The following is an 18014-nucleotide window of genomic DNA, read 5'->3' as shown; positions in this document are numbered from 1 at the left end:
GCAATATATATATATATATATATATGTTATATCTATACTTAAAACAAAATTAATATTTACTGTAAAAAGAAAGTTTGACACATGTCACAATGTGAGATTTTTTTTGAACAAAATGGGTCCTTGCTTCAGCTGGTGCAAAACCCGCCCAATGTTTTAAAACTCACTTTTTTTCCATTCTCTCTCTTTCCCCAATCTTTTTCATTTTGTTTTCGCAGTTCTCTCTCTCTGAAGTAACTAAATTAAGGTTTTTGAACACGACTTTTCCTTTTCCGTGAATGGTTGTGCAATGTCGATTCCAGCAGATGTTGCAGAACAATGCAGAGTACCCTTCAGGTAATGGTTTTTGAATTTGAATTTTCGATTTCTTGCGTTTTTTCTCGCTTTCCCCATTCTCTGTGTCTCTTAAACCTGATTACACTCCTTTTCACCAATTCGAAAACTTCAGAGATGTCGTGTTTGAAAGCATTTTTGCCCAAAAACACCATTATATATTTAGAAATGGCGCATACTTTTGAAATTTGAAATGACAATGACGACTGTTATCACTATATATACAGTGTTGTATAAAGCCATTATTTCATTTTTGTTCGGTATTGTTCTTTTCATTTGACATTGAACGAGGTAATCTTTTATACCGTTTCTAGGGTTGAGTTCGTGTTCTAGGGTTGTAAGCATGTGTTCATTTTATTTCTCTTTATTTTTGCCTTTCTGATATTTTGTTCTTTGGAGGGAGCACAACTAGGAAACTTTCTACACGTGGTGTTCTCACGTTTTTTTGAGAAAAATAAAACAAAATTAATATTTACTGAAAGAAGAAAGTTTGACACTTGTCGCAATATGAGATTTTTTTATTTTTTGTGTGAACAAAACGGGCCCTTGCTTCAACTAGTGCAAAACTGAACCAATGTTTTAAAACTCACTTTTTTCCCATTCTCTCTCTTTCCCCAATCTCTTCCATTTTGTTTTCGCAATTCTCTCTCTCTGAAGCAACTAAATTAGGGTTTTTGAACACGACTTTTCCTTTTCCGTGAATGACTGTGCAATGTCGATTCCAGCAGATGTTGCAGAACAATGACAGAGCACCCTTCAAGTAATGGTTTTTGAATTTGAATTTGAATTTCCAATTTCTAGCATTTTTTTCCGCTTTCCCCATTCTCTCTGTCTCTGAAACCTAATTACTCTCCTTTACTCCTTTTCACCAATTCGACAACTTCAAAGATGTCGTATTTGAAAGCATTTTTGTCCAAAAACACCATTATACATTTAGAAATGGCACGTGCTTTTGAAATTTGAAATGACAATGACGATTGTTTTTCACTATATATACAGTGTTGTATAGAGCCATTATTTCATTTTTGTTCGGTTTTGTTCTTTTCATTTTACATTGAACAAGGTAATCTTTTATACCGTTGAGTTCAAATTTTTCATGGTTTGTTGCAGTGCATTTCATATTTATTTTCAATTTGTTTTGGGCCTCTTCTCATTGGATTCATGATTCAATTCATATGTTTTTATTGTTTTTCTTCTTCATTGTTTTGCTGTAAGTTGGATGATTTTCATTATGATAATGGTTCTGTCACATGTTTTCTTCTGCACTGAACTTAACAAGGTTTCGTTTTGGGTGTATTTGGTGTCATTGCTTTTCCAGAACGTGGTGTAGAAGAATCATAGAGCACCTAAAAGGTAATTGCTTTATATTGGTTTATTAGACTTTATTGTGTAGGTTGCATTTGAAGAAGAACCGTCTGAAGAACACGCTCACACTCACGCCGTTGCTTATTGTGTAGGCTGCATTTGAAGAACTATCTGTAGGATTAAAGAACTTTCATTTGTAGGATTGATATAAGGATCAAAGAATTCTTTGATTGTTTAAAGACATATTTTGTATACTCTGATGAAAGAAGTCTATATCAATGTAAAATCAATTCTTTTATGTAAAATGTTTAGATTATGTTCAAGGTAATTTGATTTATATGATTGATACTAGGATAAAAGATTTCTTTGATTGTGTAAAGAGACATTTTGTATACTTTGATGAAAGAAATCGATATCAATGTAAAATCAAATTTTGATGTAAACTGTTTAGATTAGATTCAAGGTCATTTCCTTTGTTTTGTGTAAAGATATGAATATTTTGTCATTGTTTGAAAACTATTTTCTATTGCATTGTGTTTTGGAAACCACAACATGTTAATAACGTAACATTACATTTAGATGATAAAAAAAAATATAAAAATATAATGACATTGATTTTCATTTAATATTATTTAAATCATTTTATGAACATTGAATAAATTAGAAGACCTAAGAATTAATGAATAAAATGGAAAATATTTCTACGTATAGATTCATAACTGAACTTAAGACGAGTTATACCAAATAGTAGTATTGCAGTCAATCATTATCTCTTTTGAAGGCTAATAAACCTCACCAAATTTTTATTATATTAATATTATGATTATTATTATTATATTAAGATTGTGATTATTATTATTATATTAAAATTATGATAATTATTATTATTATTATATTAAAATTATGATAATTATTATTATTATTATATTAAAATTGTGATTATGATTATTATTAAATTAAGATTATGATTATTATTATTATAATTTTAATATTAATAATAATATTTGATTATTAAAATTAAAATCTATACTTATAAGCTGTATTTTGGGATATCATCTTAAACACCTTTTCAGTTTTCCACTTTTGCATTGTCATCTTTAGCTACTGTCTTCTTTTGCTTCTTTCTTTCAAATATGGCAAACAAATCCTCCATGCGTTCAAACAGGCCCTGCAACTGTTCAGGTTCTATTGTATTCCTTTTTTTCTATTCTATTAGTTTTCTTTCTGACATGCAAAAGTTTTCTTCAATTTCTTTTTGTTTTTGTTCTCTGTTTTTTTTATCAAAGTTACAAACTTTGATGTTCTCTGCAATCCTTTCATTTTTTGTTTGTTAATATGTTTTCTCAATTTTTTTTGGTCTTTGGTTCTCTGTTTCTGATCAAAGTTGCACCTTTGACATGTTTATGAATATGTTTTCACCATTTTTGGTTGCTTATGGTTCTCTTTTTTTACTTTTTTCACCATTACTATTTTTGAAATTTATGATTTATTGTCATTTATAATGTGTTCATTTGTTAATTTTATTGTTTCTAATGAATATTTAAATCCATTGCCAATTCCCTATGTTACTGCTAATATGTAGATATTTTTTTACCATCTGTTATAGCACCACTTATACCAAATTTTCCAAATTTGGATGACATATTGACAATGGAAACCAAAGGAAAGTTCCAAACGATGAACTTGTTAGACGAGGTGTGTTGTCTTCTATTTTTTTTTTGGATTTCAGATTACCATTACAGAAAAAGTAACATATTTTTTCTTTTGAAAAGGATCATGGTTTAGTTGATCGTGCTTTTGCACTCGAGTTCGGGTCTGAACTTGGTCCAACTTGGTTTTTGGTGGATAACGAATGGCATAAACATATTGTTAAGTATAATATGGACTTTGTTCCTGAGATCATTGGAGGATGGTCTCAATCTCTTGAATTTTATGGCCTTCGTGGCAATCATTTTGTATATTTTGATTATGTAGGAAATAACAGTTTTAAGATTACTTTGTTTAAGGGAAGATCGTCTTTTTCAACCGTGAATAAATTTTATGATCGTATCGAGAGTCGTTGCCCTCTCATTGACGGTCCGTATCTTCATTTCACTATCACATTATCACACTATCTGTGTCAATCAAGCCATCTGATAATTTTTTATTGCATCATTTCTTAAGTTTTATTTTACTTTATATTATTTGATTACTGTATTTATACACATGTTACTTGGCTTTTAGGATCTTCCTGTTTCTTTTGCCAATTTCATTCGGAAAAGCAGGCTAAAGTATACTGTCCTTCATGGACATAAGAGTGAAGTTAAGTGCAAAATTCTGATACGGCCACATCCAAAAGCTTCTGTTAAATTTGGTGTTGGATGGAGAGAATTTTGTAAGATGCATGCATTTCGTGAAGGTGAAAAATTGATTTTTGAGTCTAATATTGAGGTACAACCCACAAATCTGAGGGTGTTTTTAGTTTTGTGATTAGTGAATAAGTTAATTTCGCAAATATGTTTCAGCGAATGACAATGTTACTTTTATTTCATTACATGTTATGTTTTGTTTCATTATTAAATGTTATGTGTTTGATCTGATTTGATTTTATTTTTCAAGTTTATTTAATTTAACCGTATTAGCAATATTTTAACCGAATAATGTTCTAATTTGTCTCAGAATTGGAAATTCAAATTTTAATATTTTATAATGCAGTATTTTATAAAGCCCAATTTGAATATATTGCATGTCAGAATTGGAAAGTCCACTTTGAATATTGCATGTCAAACTAATAACTAGTTTCAAATAACAAAGACACAGAAGAGTATTTGCATGCAAAAATGTTAAGGACATACCAAATATACAAATCGAGAATACTGAGCAAACAAGATTGACAATGTTTGTGAATGTTCTTTTCCTTTCTCTATAGCAATAGCCTGTTCATACAAGGAGAACGCATCCTCCATTTTTCCCTGTAATATCAAATATCAATGAATGGAAAAGTTGTAAACAAATCAACCTAAAATTAAGTCAAATGTAAAAACACTTAGACAAGCCAACATACCAATATGTGTTCCATATTTTCATTTCTGATTATTGCTTTAAGAATAAAATTTCACCATTTATCACCATCTATATCTTCAAATAAGTGAGTAAAAACTGTAGTTTGTAAAATTTAATAAAAAAAAATAGAAAGTGGATTGTGGGAATTCATGTGGTGCCAATTTTGAGAAAATTTATGACATTGTTTCAATGAGGTTTGTTTGTATTACGAGACACATTCATCAATGTTTTCTCCAATAGTGTATAAACTTGAATAAGCCTTCCCAAAACTGTAAAATGTATGTGCAAAATTACTTTTTGCTGCATGGACTGCATTTATAACATTTTTTATGGTTTATGAGAGCAATGCACATTGATCAATGTTTGCACATCTGTATAATTCAACCTGGTGTGTTTCATGAAGTGAACCAATTGCCAAAGTTGTCAATCATATGAAGTTCTGGGTGGTAGAGCAAAAGGTCTGCCATGGCCTTTCCCAAACGTTGTTCAAATTGGGCTGCCAAATAGAAAGTGGATTAAGGAAAGTATCACCAAAACAGTACTAATTTTGTCTGGATTCATAACATTATTTGAATGAGGTTTATGAGAGCAGTGCACAATGATCAAATTTTTCTGCAATAGTGTATAAAGTAGAAGAAGCCATCCTAAAATTGTAAAAAGTATGTGTTGCTTTTGTATATAGGCAACGTGATGTACCTTTCATTGTCGATAGGGGAGAATTCTGGCAAGACAATTAATTTATGTGTGCTCTAAACAAAGTCATGCCTTGGGTTTACCTTAACGGTGTTAAAATTTAGTTAACACATGGAAAGTTGAATGTGGAAAGCATATACATTTATTATGAAGGTGTGCTATAAAGTTAGGTAATGTTGACTCTATTTAAATGAACTTTAGCATTGTTAATACATTCAGATTGAAATTTTATTCTGTCATTGTGTTTCTCTCACTAAAACTGTTTTTTCTATTTTGTGGAATACACTATGTCTATATTGAAATTAGATCAAACAATCAATGTGTTAAATGACGTGAATTCAACAAAGAAGTCATGGAATGTGGTTGTTAGAGTCCTACGGCTATGGTGTGTGCAAGATTTCACGAAACAAAAAATCCCTTTTTCACTAGAGATGGTGCTACAGGATGAACAAGTAAGTTTTTCATAAAACTCAGAGTTGTGACATACATATATTTTATATGTATTGCTTTTGAACATGTTTTTCTTTTGTATATTTTTAGGGAATACAAATCCATGCATCTGTGAGGAGGACACTAATATGTACATTCTAAAGTCAGATATCTAAAGGTCATGTGTATATCATCCAATCGTTTAGTGTGGCATCCAATTTAGGATCTTACAGAACAACTAAACATGCTTATAAGATTAACTTCCAATATGGAACAAATGTATCTTTAATGGCCAATGAAGTGGTACAACAAACTAAACCACATTACACACCTTTTTCACTGCTTTTTGTTGCTGCCTTTGACACCAACATTTTAGTGGGTTAGTTAAATTAACTTTTATGTTGGTGTTTGATATCTTTTCAATACAAGTTTATTGTTATTAACTTCAGTAGTGTTTTACATAGATATAATTGGAATTCTAACTGGAGTTGGCACAGAGCGGAAGTTGGCAAAGGAAGGAAAAGTTACCAAAATGAATGTCATCTCCATAGATTGTGATGGGTAATGTTCTAACTTCTATCCACCATTGTTTTTTTTTAAACTGATTGTGTAACAGAGTTGTTTTGTGAGAGTAGTTTTAGGATTCAATGCACCCTTTTTGGGAATTATGTAGATCAGTTAAATGCATTCCTCTCAGCTGGGGAAGTACACAATGTAGTCATATCTATAGAATTTGCCAAAGTCAAGTTCTTCAGAGGTATCATTTTGGATGAATCAAAGTATCTTATCTCTATTATTTGTTATTAGTATGGATTTTTTAATTTTCTTACATGTTAATTTTTTATTATATAGACAACATCTATGTTCAGAACTGTATTGATTGCACAAGAGTGGAATATAATGTACTGACTGAAGAAACATTACTATTGAAAAAGAGGTACTTTAGAAATATCATTATTTGATATTGGTGAAAAGATTTTTTTGAATGGATTCTAATTTTGTTTTAATGGTAAATGATGTTAGAAACAATGGACTTTCCATCCTAGGGGCTCATCCAACTATGTGAATCTTCAAAGCAAACTCCTGAACACGAGTTTCTTCAGACCACCGCCAGAAACACCATAGCAGGGTTGAAGGATTGTAGAGAAGTAAACCTCATTATATATTTTAAATTCTTATCTATCTTTTGTTTCCAGTTATTTGTACATTTTATTAAAACATGTCAACACATTCATAGTTCTTGCAACTATAAAACATGTTGACGATGATGATTGGTGGTATACTGCTTGCATCTGTAACAAGGCAGTTTACCTCGACTCCAAAATGTTTTTTTGTGAAAAATGCAATAATAATGTGTTGCTTTGAAGTATGTATTATTGATTTATTCTCGGATATTGATTATAGTACAATACTAATGTGTTGCTTTGAACATATTGTATTTGTATGGCAGCTATAAAGTGCAACTTCGTGTGATCGATGACACTGATTCTACAACTTTCATGCTTTTTGACAGAGAAGTAAGTTCACTGCTGAGTAAATCATGTGCTGAAATGTTTGAAAGCCATGATAAGGTTATTGTTGCACACCTTTAGAAGTGAATTATATATAACTTGTGCATTGATTAATTTGAATTTCATTTTTATTTTAGACCGGAAATCTTCCAAATGAATTTGCAGAAATATTGGAGAAAAAGGTTTTGTTTAAGGTTGATTAAAAAATGCATAAAGGCTTCAGGTTTGAGCAAACCTTTAGAGTTAAAAAAATTTGTGTGGATGAAGACATCATTCAACAATACATCAGTGACAATTATAGTTCATTGGTAAGTTATGTTTTACTGTACAATGTCTGTAATATAAAATGTCTGTTAAGTATTGATTTGTTTAAATCCTCATTTGTTTAATAAGAAGATATATGATCAAGATGGAAAAAAAAGGAAAGGAAACCTAGCATTAATTGATGCTTCTTGTGAGAACATCACAAAGGTATAAATAAATTCTAACAGAAAATAACATTAGTTGAAAACATTTGTTTTGAACATGTGTGTATTGAAATAGGATTTGTTGACAAAGTTTGGGAGTAAATGCAATTAGTCGCAACCTCAAACTGTGGATTTGAGTAATGACAGTGTTACAGTGACTCCACTCAAGTGACAATCTCCACCATTGGTGCAAGTTGCAGAGCACAATCTGCCACTCAAGACATTCAAAAGAACTGTTAAAATTGAGAAGTGAAATGTTATTTAAAATTTATGTATGACATTTGATCTTTTGAGGATATGAGAGTAATTTGTTTACTTACGTAATATTGTAGTAGATTTGATATATTATGCAAAACAATGTCATAACTATTTTATGTTTTAAGGATATTATGATTACTATTATGTATGACATGTTATGTATTGCATTGTATAGTTGTGTATTTCTATTTTGTAGGTTTGTATGTTTTGATCATCAATAGATGAAGATTGTTAGAGTATGCTGAAAGTTCTGTCATAACAAAGTTGCAAAGGTGAACCAAAATGTTCGACGACATTGTTATAAGATTGAAGAGTGTTCATACAATATTTTAAACATGTATAATTCATTTGAGATTTGATTATCAGTGTGAATAATCAAATGTCTTTTTTGTATCTTTCAAATGTGTTATGCAGTGCATGACTTTAACCCGTGTAATGGATTTATTAATAGGTTCTAATAAATGAAATTTCAAGCGTAGTATTGGATTTGAGCTCAAACATTCTTTCTTTAGTGACATTATGATGAATAGATTGCCATCTGTTGCTAAACTTTATTGATCTTTGTGAATACAATTACACAAAGAAATTTGCATTAAGACTTATGATTTTTGTGAATGATAGTTATGACATTCAAATTCAAGTCATCTAAGATGCAATTTTGTAAGAGTTGTTGAATTTTGACATTAACATCATGTTGCACAAGCTTCCAGTAATTCTGAAAATAAATTGCATAAAAAATCATCTCCTTTTAAGACATTATGCATATTTAAGCTAAAGACAAGAGTTTTGATTTCATCCACAGATTGGATGAGAATGAGCAATTTATCTTCAAAATTAGTAAGCAAATGTTGAAGCACAACCTGCCTTAGAACAATAGTGATAGTAAGATTGATACCATTATCAAATGAAGTAAATATTAGAATAATACTGCTTATATCACATTATTCAAATTGAGATAGAATTGGGCACGTTCAATATCTACCTTAGGAAGCTACCAAGATCAATAGACAATCGTGTGTATAACTTTTCATAAAATTTGCTTTTAAAATGTTTGTCAGTAATATTTGTAAGTATGACACGTAATTTTGGGGATGTGCAGCAGCTTTCACCTGTACTTTATTATTAATTATTAATACAATTTGACTGTCTTTTGTAAATCTTTGTTGTCTAGCCTAATTTTTTTTACTCGAGGACAAGAAGGATATGATGTAGTACAAATTTTTGCAGACCATTAGAATAACCCAAATTTGAGAAAGTCAAAGTGCATCTAAAAAAGAGAATTTGGATTCTCGCTTTAAACTTCCACAGGTCTCTACCTATTTCACAAATTCTTTTGTCAAAACAATTTAACAACTAACTGAACTTCACTAACAACAGTATATACATATGGATCCATATGAGTCAAAGTCTGCAAGAAACCGAAGGAAGATCATCCTTCATAATAAGTTACACAGAAAAGCTACCAAACTTATCGGTAGAACCTCATATGCCATTTATTTTTTTTTAAATATAGAATTGAAGTTTATCGTTGATGACTTGATTTCTTGAAGTACTTCAGATAAAAATTGCAGCAAACAAAGTCCTCAGACAACCACAATTTCTTATGGAGAAGCAAATTCTGTTTTAACAATAGGTAAATGAGGTTCTGATTGTTGGTTAATATTTACTGCTAATGTATTAAAATCAAAACTGCACTGCAAATGTCCGTGACAAATCAGGCCACAATCCAACAAAGAAAATGAAGATGGTTTTCAACCAAGAATCCACAAGCCAAAGAAATAAGTTAATAACATTTTCATATGGATTAAACTACACATAGGATGTCGTTTCTGACATAGAGATTACAAAAGATGTACATGACAGTTCATCCGAGAATGCAATAGAGAAAGTTGTCATGGTTGTTACCCCACAATATACAACCCAAAAGAAAAACTTAACAACTACAAACCATGGAGAAGGGTGTCATTTTTCACAGAATGCAACATCAGACTTAGAGAATAGGCAACCCTCATGTCCTTTAAGTACATCTAAGTCTTAAGGCCTTTCTTATAGAGGGATATTACATATCATTATATATATTATTGGTTGTTTATAATATCCCTTACTTGCAGTTAATTTTTCTCCTAATCAAAACACACTACAATCAATTGCACAAAGGAAACCATTATCGGAATTCAATTATAGTAAGTGATGTCTTAAACCTTGAAATTCGATTGATTGAAAAAAATTATTATTTTATATACATTTCAATTAATAGTGCATTTGTCAGATGTCTTATCTTATTTTAAAATTTGATGACAAATACTCCAATAGCTCAAAAGTCATCTAACTTTGTGCAAAATAAGAAATTATATCAGTTATCTTTAAACACATTGTTGAATACATCGAAGCAGCCAACAAGAATTGATGAAGAACACCTAGGTTGTCATTGTATACACCTTCTCGTATGAATTTATTAATTACTTTTTATATGTACATAGTGTTTATATGAATAATTTGTCTATACAGGAAGAATTGAATATGCTCATTGTTCTGAAGTTGGACACTATTCTTACTCTGTCTCTCAGAAGAAAGCTATTAGATATTCTTTGAACATCATGAATTCGATTAGCAAAACATTACATTATGTTGAATGATCTCCAAATTTTGAAAATAATGGTAAATCATACAAGTATCTTTAATGTGTTTCCTCATATTGTATACAAAATTGTTCCCATGTATAAATATGATTCTTATTATTTATCTCAGATGATGTACACAACAATTTTAGAAGCGAACTATATTCAAAATCTGAATTGCAAGGTTAGAACATTATTATCACTTGGTCAACGAGATTTATATGATTCTTTTTGAAATTCTCAGATTTTTTTTATGTTGGTCAACCTTCAATTGAATGTGTTCATTGTGGAGCTGTTCTCTGGTATGAGGTACGTGCTGATAAATCAAAGAATTCAGGAGAAAGGAAATTTGCTATATGTTTCCAAAAGGGAAAAGTATAGCTACCTTTTTTACAAAGACCTCCAAAAATACTAAACAATTTATTAAACGGTGAAGATCCTAGAAGCAAGCCTTTCTTAGATAACATTATGATGTGTGTTGATTTTACGATTGTTCATTTGTTTGGTGACACTTTACTTAGATTTAGATTTTTGAACAACTATAGGTGAGAAGCCTAAGGAAAATTCACACTGGACATTAACTTAACAAGTGTTAAGTAGATGTGAATGTTCATTTCCATAAGGCCAAAGGAAAAAACACAATTAATGGTGAAGATGAATGACAATTAGGTGCACAATTTAAGCAAACACAAGGTGAGAAATTATAAAGACCGAATTGAAAATTAAAGAATAAGAACAAGAACAAGACATATTTTGGAATTGAAAAATAGGAATGGAAATGGAATGGAAAAGGATGAGTGAAAGGAAACTTAGGAGATATGGAGTTGTGAAAGGAGCACGCCACTTGGATGGTGAATTGAATCCAAGATAAGTGTAGATGTCGCCCCTTGAGAGCTCACAACACTCACGAGATAAAACTAATGGTTTAGAGAGACAATGCTCACAAACTCTAACACAATTTGTGTATAATAACTTTACTCTTCATTCAACATATGAATACATGAGGTAGGCCTCCCTATTTATAGATTCAGGAGCCTTGGAAAAGAAGAAAAGAGGGCAGAATGGGCAGCCATAGGGTTTGACTAAGTCAATCCCGTATTCTAGGCTTATCCTTCTAGAAATTAGGTCAAAATGCCTTCAAAATGGGCTAGGAACAAGCTAAAAATGCTACCCATACCCCCTACTATGCTAAAGGCACTTCATTCTAGCTTATTTCTACTATTTGGACCCCTACAAATGAGCCCAAATTATTTACAACATTTTTCTAAATATTTAAGAAGACTAGTAGGAAGAACTTTAGGTGCTCTGGTCCTTGTCAATTCCTCCTACTGATGAGGTCTTCCCTTGATTGTTGAGATGACCCTTCATAGTTGACATCCTTGGTCATCTTCTTGTGGACTTGGTTTTGGGGTCTTTGTGGGTTTGTATCACATTAGGACTTACAACAGTATGTTTTCCTTTACTTCAATAGGTGGGAAGATTGATTCTTCTATGAATAATGGTAGTGCACCTCCTCAGTTCATACTTAGTGGCCAAAATTACCATCGTATTGGAAGTTTGTTACCAGAGGCAAGTTCCAATCCCAAGTTTGCACAATTGTATATATATGATACAAAGAATGAGTTAAGTAATAGAATGAGTCATTTTGAGTAAGTATTTTTGTATTTACTGTTATTTATACGTTCAAATTCTATCATTGATTATTGTTAATTCTGTTGCATGTTGTTTAAGGTCAAATAACCATAAGTCCATACTTGACAAATCATTGGTAGGAGATTTCATAAACATGATTGATGAATACAATGTTCTTGCTAAATCCTTTGAAGAGTAAGAGACCTGTCTCTTCAAGATAAACCATCAGATTTTACACTCCGATTATTTAGAAATCGATTGAAAGATCTAAAAGTGTACAACACCCCATCATCAAATGAGACAGTTGTTTTAATTGTGGGAGATTTCTCAAACATGGACGTAGGCAGGGATATAATTGTGAAGAAGGTATGTGGTGATTTATCAAGGCTTCATGAAACACACACTGCTTTCATCCCACTACAATATCCTTTGATGTTCCCCTATGGAGAAGATGGTTATCAAGAAAATATTCCAATAAGGGAATGTCACAGTGGTAATGCATGTAGAAAAAGAATTTGTTTCCTTAAGGGAATTTATTGCATTCCGAATTCAAGAAAGACATTGTGAGTTTGGTAACATAGTACATGCATGTAGGCTTTTTTCAACAATTTCTGGAGGATTGTTATACCATGATTGAAGCACATCGTTTGTCTTTCATTATGTCAAATCAGAAATTAATTCGATTTGAAATTTTGAATGGCCTACAAGAAGCAATTAACAGAGGAGAGACTTATCCTTCTTGCGTTGGTAGACATGTTGTTTTGCCTTCATCTTTTACTGGTGGTATGCGTTACATGTTCAACAATTGTCAAGATGCTATGGCCATTTGTAAAAGATTTAGTTATCCTGATTTGTTCATAACAATAACATGCAATGTCAATTGGCCTGAAATTCGTGATGTTCTAGGACCAAAAGGATTAAGTCCGTCAGATAAACCTGATATTGTTTGCAAAGTCTTCAAACTTAAACTTGATCAAATGATGAAAGATTTCAAGAATAATAACTTTTTTGGTCAAACAACTGCACGTATTCTTCAAGATGAAATATTTTTAGTGAAATATTTTTACAATATTAAATTCCCATAATTAATTTGGCATATTCTCTTCTTTGTTTCAGGCATGCACACCATTGAATTTCAAAAAAGAGGTTTACCACATGCTCATATACTATTATGGTTGGATGGATCAAACAAGTTGCATAATGTAACAGACATTGATAATGTCATATCTGCTGAATTACCTCACCCAAATTTGTATCCGAAATTGTTTAAAGTTGTTACAAGCTACATGATACATGGACCATGTGGAGTGGCTAAATTAAATTCTCCTTGCATGAAACAAGGTAAATGTTCAAAATTCTTTCCAAAAAAGTTTACAGGTGTAACTATTATTGATGAAGACGGATATCCAATGTATAGACGTCGAAATAATGGAATTTTTGTGGAAAAAAATGGTATCCAATTGGATGAAGGCAATGTTGTTCCATATAGTCCCCATCTTCTTATAAGGTATCAAGAACATGTGAATACAGAATATTGCAACAAGTCAAATTCTATCAAATATCTTTTCAAATAAGTCAGGGCTACAATGAAAATTGGCAATGGTACTTCCAACGATGAAGAGAAAACGAATGTTGACGAAATCAAGAATTATTATGATTGTAGATACTTATCTCCGTGTGAAGCTGTTTGGCGAACTTTTGGCTTTGACATACATCATAGATGGCCAGCTGTACAAAGGTTGTCATTTCATTTGCTGAAGCAACAACCAATTTTGTTTAAAGATGATGATAATCTTGATCAATTGTTGGAAAAGAATGAATCTATGAAGACCATGTTTCTAGCTTGGTTTGAGGCCAACCAAAAATAGGCTGATGGAAGGAATTTGACATATGCTGAATTTCCAAGCAAGTTTGTATGGATTGCTCAATAGAGACAATGAAAACCAAGGAAGCAAGGTTACAACATTGGTAGACTAACCTATGTAGCACCTGGATGTGGAGAACTTTATTACATGAGGATATTGTTGACTATTCAAAAGGGTTGTGTTGACTATGCTAGCATAAGGACAGTAAACGAGCAAACATTCAATACATATGAAGAAGCTTGCTATGCGTTAGGACTATTGAAAAATGACAAAGAATTCATTGATGCAATAAAAGAAGCAAGTGAATTAGGTTCTGGCCATGAACTCATGCATCTGTTTGTTTCATTATTGTTCATGAACGCAATGTCCAAACCGGATGTGGTTTGGAAAGCTTCTTGGAAATTACTATCAGACGAAATTTTATATCACAAAAGAAAAGAGTTGCGATTGCCAAGTATTGAATTTTTAAAATGTTATAATTAATTACATATTTTGACTATAAATTATGAACGTGATGCATGTGGTCTCAAATAATGTTAGGTCTTCAACTCGAGGAGAAACAACTACATGATCTTTGCCTATTAAAAATACAAGAGTTATTAATGGCAAATGGGCGGTCATTACAAGAATTTGTCTGTTTGCCTCAACTTTATCCTTCTCATTCATCTTTGTTTCAAAATAGGTTTATTATGGATGAACTTAACTACAACAAAGATGAAATGGCAAAAGAGCATATGCCATTGTTGAAATGTCTCACTATTGAGCAATTAAATGTTTATGAAGAGATCATTTCATCAGTTGAGTCTGAAAAGAGTGGCTTCTTCTTTCTATATGGTTATCGTGGAACTGGCAAAACGTTCATGTGGAAAACATTATTTGTTGCAGTTAGATCTATAGGAAAGATTGTTTTGAATGTAGCATCAAGTGGAATTGCTTCTTTATTACTACCTGGAGGGAAGACAACACATTCTAGATTCTGCATTCCTATTGTAATAAATGAAGAATCAACTTGCAATATACCTCAAGGAAGTCATTGTGCTAGACTTTTGATTGAAACGAGATTGATTATTTGGGATGAAGCACCGATGATGAATCAAATGTGTTTTGAGGCCTTTGACAGAACTTTGAGAGATGTTATGAGAACGGTTAGTGAAGGAAATAGTCAAAAACCTTTTGGTTGGAAGGTTGTGGTTTTGGGAGGTGATTTTAGGCAAATATTGCCAGTTGTAAAAAAAGGATCAAGATATGATGTTGTGAAGTCAGCAATCAATTCTTCTCATTTCTGGCTAAGTTGTCGAGTCTTAAACTTTCTCAAAACATGAGATTAAACAATGCAAAATTTGATGTAAGCGCAAACAGTATCAAAGAATTTGTTGATTGGATTCTCAAAATTGGAGATGGCCAAATTGGTTTGAATGAAAATGGTGAGTGTGTAGTGGAAATCCCACCTGATCTATTGATTAAGCCCACATAAACACCTTTGTTGTCATTGGTGAATTTTGTTTATCCTAATTTGTTGACTAACATGATGTGTTATGGGTACTTTGAGGATGGAGCAATACTTTGTCCAACAACTGAATCAGTAGAGCAAGTGAATGATTTTATTTTTTTCTCTGGTTGTAAAGAAATAACTTATCTTACCAATCAAATGAAGATCAGAAAATTGAAGGTGAATGGTTCACGTCTGAGTTCTTAAATGAGATAAAATGTTCAGGGATACCAAATCATCGGCTTCATTTGAAAATTGGCATGCCTATTATGCTTTTGAGAAATATTGATCAAGCCAATGGTCTTTGTAATAGAACAAGGTTGCAAGTTCTTGATTTCAAGAAAAATGTTATTTGTGCAGCAGTTCTAACAGGAACAAATATTGGTGATAAAATCTTCATTTCAAGAATGAATTTGATCCCTTCAAATTCAGGTATGCCATTCAAATTCCATAGAAGACAATTTTTAGTAGCTCTATGTTTTGCAATGACAATCAATAAAAGCCAAGGTCAATCATTGACTAAAGTTGGATTATATCTTCCACGTCCAGTTTTCACACATGGATAGTTCTATGAAGCTATTTCTAGAGTTAGAACCAAAAAAGGATTGAAAGTTCTTATTCTTGATGAAGATGAAAATGTAACCAACAAGACAAAAAATGTTGTTTACACTGAAATTTTTGACAATATTTGAAAGCAATGGAATGATATGATAAACCTGGAATTATAGTTTCAACTTAAATCATAATGTGAGCTTTAATTTATATTGAAAAATTACAACATGTATATGTTCCACAATTTTGACATTGCACAAAATGTTTATTATTATAATAGTAATTTATAGTATAACATAATGTTTTATAGGTTCCATGTATTATTTATCATTCATTAGGAAATAGTATTGTATGAAATTATGATAATCACTAGATGTTAATCTACTAAATGTAACAAACAGTTCAGTGACATCTATTATAATTGTTACAATAATATGTGATTAAAAACCAATTATACTTTTATAACAAACTACTGTAATTAATATTGTTATATTAAATGTGTATAATAGTACTGTTATATAATAAACCTAATCTTTAGAAAAGTATACTACTTTTTTAATCCTACTTCATAATAAATGTATATGTTAACTAATTAAAAATAAATGAAATTAATTTTCTAATTATAAAAGATAATTATTGTTAATTTGAAATTAAAAATATGATAATTAAATAGAAATAAAATATGACATTGTTTCAATGAGGTTTGTTTGTATTATGAGACACATTCATCAATGTTTTCTCCAATAGTGTATAAAGTTGAATAAGCCTTCTCAAAAAACACTTACACAAGCCAACACCCTAATCTGTGTTCTATATTTGCATGCCTGATTATTGCTTTAAGAATAAAGTTTCATAATCTATATCTTCAAATAAGTGAGTAAAAACCGTAATTTGTAAAATTTAATAAAAAAATAGAAAGTGGATTGTTGGAATTCATGTGGCTCCAATTTTGTGAAAATTTATGAGATTGTTTCAATGAGGTTTGTTTGTATTAGGAGACACATTCATCAATATTTTCTCTAATAATAGTGTATAAACTTGAATAAGCCTTCCCAAAACAGTAAAAAATATGTGCAAAATTACTTTTTGCTGCATGAACTTCATTTATAACATTTTTTTATGGTTTATGAGAGCAGTGCACATTGATCAATGGCACATCTGTATAATTCAACCTGGTGTGTTTCATTAAGTGAACCAATTGTCAAAGTTGCCAATCCTATGAAGTTCTGGGTGATAGAGCAAAATGTCTGCCATGGCCTTTCCCAATCGTTGTTCAAATTGGGCTGCCAAATAGAAAGTGGATTCTGGAAAGTATCACCAAAACGGTACTACTTTTGTCTAGATTCATAACATTGTTTGAATGAGGTTTATAAGAGCAGTGCACAATGTATACCTAACCTGAAGAAGACCTTTTCAAACTCTTGAATTTTAATGGTTTTAGAAAACTATACTACTTTTTTTATTTCTACTTCGTAATAAATGTATATGCTAACTAATTAAAAATAAATGAAATTAATTTTGTAATTGTAAAAGATGTTTATTGTTAATTTGAAATTAAAGAAATGATAACTAAATAGAAATGTATTTTTTTGCACAATTGCAAATATTTAACTTTTTATTGTTATGTAGGATTTGTTTGTGACTTTTGCAGTTTATAAGCGAAGAGGTAGATTCCAAAATATCACTTTGCATGGTCCAAATGAGCAGGTGCAATGCAAAGTTCTAATCTGAAATGTTCCCAAAAAGACTGTCAAATTGGGAAGTGGATGGAAATAATTCTGTAGGAAACACTCACTTCAGGAGAATGATAAAATTATTCCTAC

At 31.1% G+C, this 18014-nt stretch overlaps 1 pseudogene; it reads left to right on the top strand.

Moving 5' to 3' along the window:
* The first annotated feature begins 275 nt into the window (after positions 1-275).
* On the top strand, positions 276-16331 carry LOC137834479 (uncharacterized; annotated as a pseudogene).
* The last annotated feature ends 1683 nt before the right edge of the window (positions 16332-18014 follow it).

This window comes from Phaseolus vulgaris, chromosome 5 (genome assembly GCF_051622355.1).
Source record: "Phaseolus vulgaris cultivar YP4 chromosome 5, ASM5162235v1, whole genome shotgun sequence".
Taxonomy (NCBI): Eukaryota; Viridiplantae; Streptophyta; class Magnoliopsida; order Fabales; family Fabaceae; genus Phaseolus; species Phaseolus vulgaris.
Note: the sequence above shows the minus strand (reverse complement) of the source record. Positions and strands in the feature narration are given on the sequence as shown.